This window comes from Prunus dulcis, chromosome 8 (genome assembly GCF_902201215.1).
Source record: "Prunus dulcis chromosome 8, ALMONDv2, whole genome shotgun sequence".
In the NCBI taxonomy this organism is placed as follows: Eukaryota; Viridiplantae; Streptophyta; class Magnoliopsida; order Rosales; family Rosaceae; genus Prunus; species Prunus dulcis.
The window spans coordinates 14,120,441-14,126,562 of record NC_047657.1 but is presented as its reverse complement, the minus strand read 5'-3'; positions in this window follow the sequence as shown (position 1 = coordinate 14,126,562).

The window sequence follows — 6,122 nt, the reverse complement described above, 5'->3', positions numbered from 1 at the left end:
CTCTTCTCTTTCTTCCTTTCCTTTTCTTCTTCTCTTTCTTCCTTTCCTTTTCCTCTTCTCTTTCTTCCGTTGCGAGACCTTTCTCTCTTCTTCCTTCTCTATTTATAGGCAGCTGTAAATGACACCCGTGATTCTACAATACACATCCGTGAGTGTGCAGCCTCCAAAGTTTTTGCTTAATTTCTTTGTGGGCCCCATAAATGTGGGCTCCACGTGTTTCTTCTTTACAACACTCCCCCTTGGAGACCACATATCCCTAGATTGGTTGCCTCATTAAAACATTGCTTGAAAAAACCCAGTGGGAAAATCTATGCGAAGGAAAAAGAGTACAACGTGCATATGTCCTATGTTAGAGGACTCTTGAATGCTCCCCCTGATTTTGCATGCTCCAACTTGATTGCTTGCAGAGTTGTCGTAATCCGATGCCATGCACTAACCTTTGGAAAGTATATTTCGGCAATGATTTAGTGAAGAGATCTGCCAGGTTATCACTTGAGCGGATTTGTCCGACTTTGATTTCTTGACTCTTCTGGAGCTCATGTGTATAGAAAAACTTTGGTGATATGTGTTTGGTCCTGTCACCTTTGATATATCCTCCTGTGATCTGAGCAATACAAGCTGCATTGTCCTCATTCAGAATTGTTGGAGTGTCTGTTGTTGAGGGTAGGGCACATGTGCTTCGGATGTGATGGATTACCGACCTTAACCAAACGCATTCACGACTGGCTTCATGGAGGGCAAGTATTTCTGAGTGATTGGAAGATGTGGCCACTAATGTTTGTTTTGTTGACCTCCATGAGATCGCAGTTCCTCCACATGTAAATACATATCCAGTCTGTGATCGTCCTTGATGTGGATCAGAGAGATATCCTGCATCAGCATAACCAATAATACTCTGGGCGTTGGTCGATTCACTGGAATAGAATAACCCCATGTCTGTTGTCCCACGAAGGTATCGTAGAACATGTTTGATGCCGGTCCAGTGTCGCCATGTTGGAGCAGAACTGTACCTTGCTAACAGATTGACTGAGAATGATATGTCTGGTCTGGTACATTGTGCTAGGTACAATAAAGCACCTATGGCACTAAGATATGGTACTTCTGGACCAAGGATTATCTCATCATCCCCTTTTGGACGATATGGGTCTTTCTTAATGTCAAGCGATCGAACGACCATTGGAGTGCTAAGTGGATGGGCTTTATCCATGCCAAACCGTTTCAATACTTTCTCAGTGTAAGTTGATTGATGCACCAAAATTCCATTAGCATTGTGCTCAATCTGCAAGCCAAGACAATATTTTGTCTTTCCAAGGTCCTTCATCTCAAACTCACGTTTGAGATAATTAACAGTCCTTTGAAGCTCTTCAGAAGTTCCAATTAGATTCATATCATCGACATATACTGCCACTATCGCAAATCCAGACTCTGATTTCTTAATAAACACACATGGGCAAATAGGATCATTTGTGTATCCTTCCTTCAATAAATACTTACTGAGACGATTGTACCACATTCGTCCAGATTGTTTTAGCCCATATAATGATCTTCTCAATTTAACTGAGAACATGCCCCGTGGTTTATTTCTGGCTGCTTCAGGCAACCTGAATCCTTCTGGAACTTTCATGTATATATCTGTATCCAATTCTCCATACAAATATGCGGTAATGACATCCATGAGTCTCATTTCAAGTTTTTCTGAAACCGCCAAACTTATTAGGTAACGGAATGTAATTGTGTCCATTACTGGAGAGTACGTTTCCATATAATCAATTCCAGGCCTTTGTGAAAAACCTTGCGCAACGAGTCGCGCTTTATACCTTGAGATCTCATTTTTCTCATTGCGCTTTCTTGTAAATACCCACTTGTAACCTACAGGGTTCACATTGGGTGGAGTTGGAATTATATGTCCAAAAACACTCCTTTTTTCCAAAGAATTTAATTCTGCCTGGATTGCATCTTTCCACTTAGGCCAATCTTGCCTCTGTGTACATTCATTAATAGAGCACGGTTCAATATCATCATCTTTTATGATTTCAGCAGCCACTGAGAATGCAAATATATCATCGATGATCATCTCATTTCTACTCCACAATTCATCAATGGACGTAGAATTTATGGAGATTTCTTGACTTTCAGGTACGGTTGCCACTTTAGGTGCACTTGTCTCACCAATGACGTTTTCCTTGTCAAGAAGTACCTGTCCCTCTTTAGGGGCATTTGAATTATGAATTGTGGGCTCTCTATTTATTTCATTTGGATTCATTTTGTCCATCAACTTCCTCTTTCGAGGAACTGAATCCCTTGAGCCTAGTGGTCTGCCACGTTTTAGGCGTGCAGCAGATGAACCATTTGCTGGCACATTGCTTTGTCCATCATGGACATCAATCCGTGCTGGTGCATTTGCAGCTGGGATATGAGATTTTGTCACCTTTGCTGCATCATTAAATGCATCTGGCATCTGATTTGCAATACTTTGGAGGTGAACGATCCTTCTCACTTCGTTTTCGCATTGAGCAGTATGAGGATCGAGATGAGACAATGTGGATACATTCCATGACAATTCATGTCGTTTTTCAGGAATGAGTTTGCCTTGTTCTTTAGACACAGATTTTTCTCCCCTAATGGTGGGAAGATTGTCTCATCAAAATCACAATCCGCAAATCGTGCGGTAAAAATATCACCCGTCAGGGGTTCCAAGTATTTGATGATAGATGGTGAATCAAAACCAACATAAATTCCCAATCTGCGTTGAGGGCCCATCTTAGTACGTTGCGGTGGTGCAATAGGCACATATACCGCACACCCAAAAAATTTTTAAATGTGAAATGTTTGGTTGATTTCCCAATACGAGTTGTATTGGAGAACATTGATTGTTGGCAACAGGCCTCAATCGCACAAGTGATGCTGCATGTAAAATGGCATATCCCCAAGCAGAAATTGGCAACTTTGTTTTCATTAGCAAAGTGCGTGCTATCAATTGAAGGCGTTTAATTAAAGCTTCTGCCAAGCCATTTTGAGTATGCACATGGGGAACAGGATGTTCAATATCAATGCCTAGTGACATGCAGTAGTCATCAAAAGTTTGAGATGTAAATTCACCAGCATTATCGAGTCTGATTGACTTAATGGGATAATCTGGGAATTGGGCTCGTAATTTAATTATCTGAGCCAAAAGCCTAGCAAATGCCATATTCCGAGTAGATAAAAGACAAACATGTGACCATCGGGTAGATGCGTCCACCAAGACCATAAAGTACCGAAATGGTCCACATGGGGGATGAATAGGTCCACAAATGTCCCCTTGAATTCTCTGCAAAAATGATGGAGACTCAACATCAACCTTTAGTTGTGATGGTCTGATCACCAACTTCCCTTGTGAACAAGCTCGGCAAAAGATGTCACTTGATAACATAATGTGTTTAGTCAATAAGGGATGTCCTTTAGAGTTGGTGATGATCCTGCGCATCATGGTGGATCCAGGATGACCCAACCTGTCATGCCAAAGCTTAAAAGCATTTGAGCCAGTGGACTCTTGGTCCATGATACTATGTGCCTCAATTGTCCGTATGGTTGTGTAATACAACCCTGATGAGAGCTCACAAAGCTTCTCCAGTATACGCTTTTGGGTATCACTGGAGGTAATACAAAGATATTCCATGTTTTCCTCTTTCTTTGTTTCAACATGGTAGCCATTCAAACGTATATCTTTGAAACTCAATAGATTCCTTCTGGAGTTAGATGAATACAAAGCATCTGGAATGGACAGTATTGTTCCATTCGGTAACATAATTTGGGCTCTTCCTGAACCTTCAATCAGATTTGCAGGACCTGATATGGTTGTTACCTTTGCTTTTGTAAGCATTAATTTTGAGAAATACTTCCGATCTTGAAGGATCGTATGAGTAGTTGCGCTGTCTGCGAGACAAATATCTCTGCCATAGCCTTTGTTTTGAGGGCATCCATAATTTACATCCATACCACCAAATAAGTAAAATAAGCTGAAATCAATAAAGAAGACAACATTACCACTTTTATTGGATTGAAATTTAAACAACACTTCAGTTAATACAAATAGTACAGTTAATACAAATAGTACAGTAATACAAATAGTACAGTAAGGAATTTAATCTAATTCGGACTCATAACCTTCATTCCCTCTTTTAGTAACAAAATCAGAAACATCTAGATGCGTCTTGTTTAGCTGACGTGATATTTCTGATGAGCCATCTTGGCTGGCGGAGCATGATCAATGTAATTTATCTCCACTTTCCTATTCTTAAGTGAAGCTTGATAAAGATCCGCCAAATGCCTGGGCGTACGACATGTGCGCACCCAATGTCCCTTTGCACCACATCTGTGACAAGGGCTATCAACATTTCTAGGCACATGGCTCATCTGTGCCTTTCCCTTATTACGGGATGCATTTTTGCCGTTCGTGGATGGACCACTCCTTGGACCTAAACCCTCTGAACGAGCACCACGATTTTTTTCTATTTCCTTGCCAGTGGCCACGCTTGCCCCATCGCCCACGTTTGTGGATATTACCACGAGATGAAGTGGCATTCACTTCCTGAGATGCAGCATTTATTTCAGGAAGTGGCGCTGAGCCCGTTGGGCGAGATTGGTGATTCTTTAATAATAGCTCATTATTCTGCTCAGCTAACAAGAGGCAAGATACAAGTTCCGAGTACTTCTTGAAACTGCTATGTCTGTATTGCTGTTGAAGGAGGACATTTGAAGCATGAAAAGTGCTCAGAGTTTTTTCGAGCATATCCTCCTCAGATATATTTTTCCCACATAGCCTCATTAATGAGGTAATTCTGTGCATAGCAGAGTTATACTCGGACACTGACTTGTAATCTTGAAATCTCAAGTGGGTCCATTCGTATCTAGCTCTTGGAAGAGTCATCGTCTTCTGGTGATCGTATCTTTCACCTAGAGCTTTCCACAGAACCAACGGTTCATCAACCACCACATATTCGCTTTTCAGCGCCTCATGGATGTGGCGGCGAAGAAAGATCATGGCCTTCGCATTCTCTTCAGGCGAAGCATTATTCTCATCTACAATTGTTTGTCCGAGGCCATTGGCTCGTAGATGAATTTTGGCATCCAGGACCCATGATAAAAAGTTGTCCCCGGAAAGGTCCAAGGCAGCAAACTCCAGTTTTGCCAAATTTGCCATCCAAAACTTTAGGCTTGAGATCTGAGACATTTAAACCACTTATTAATATGAATTTCTTTATTCAGGTATATTAATTGATGATAAAAATAAATTGTCATGAATTTGCTGTCCAAAACTTTAGGTTCGAGATCTGGAACATTTAAACCACTTATTAATAGGAATTTCTTTATTCAGGTATATTAATTGATGATAAAAATAAATTGTCATGAATTTGCTGTCCAAAACTTTAGGTTCGAGATCTGGAACATTTAAACCACTTATTAATAGGAATTTCTTTATTCAGGTATATTAATTGATGATAAAAATAAATTGTCATGAATTAAATTGTTTGCTGTATGGACGTTAATCCCGCACCATATTTTAAATGACAGTAAAGGCGTGGACGATAATTCCGCACCACCCTTTAAAGTAGGTTAATTTGCTGTAAAGTAAATTCACAAATTAAATTGCTGTATGGACGTTAATCCCGCACCATATTTTAAATGACAGTAAAGGCGTGGACGATAATTCCGCACCACCCTTTAAAGTAGGTTAATTTGCTGTAAAGTAAATTCACAAATTAAATTGCTGTATGGACGTTAATGCCGCACCATACTTTAAATAACAGTAAAGGAGACAGAGGAATAACCACATAGTGTTGAGTTGAAAAAATTTCAGAAATAAAAGGAGAGACTATCGTGCTGATAACGTGTTATAAAATAACCTGAGATATGTGGTAGATTTTGAGCTGAACGTAAAGTAGACGAGACACGGTATTTAACGAGGTTCGGCTATGCCTACGTCCTCGGAGAGCAGCAGCAGTAACCTTTTCACTAAAATAATAGAGCTACAATAGTGTTTACAATATATGTGGCTCACTGAATTTTCTCTCTGCTCACTTACCCTCTTCTTTCCTCTTCTCCTTTCCTTTTCTTCTTCTCTCTCTTCCTTTCCTTTTCCT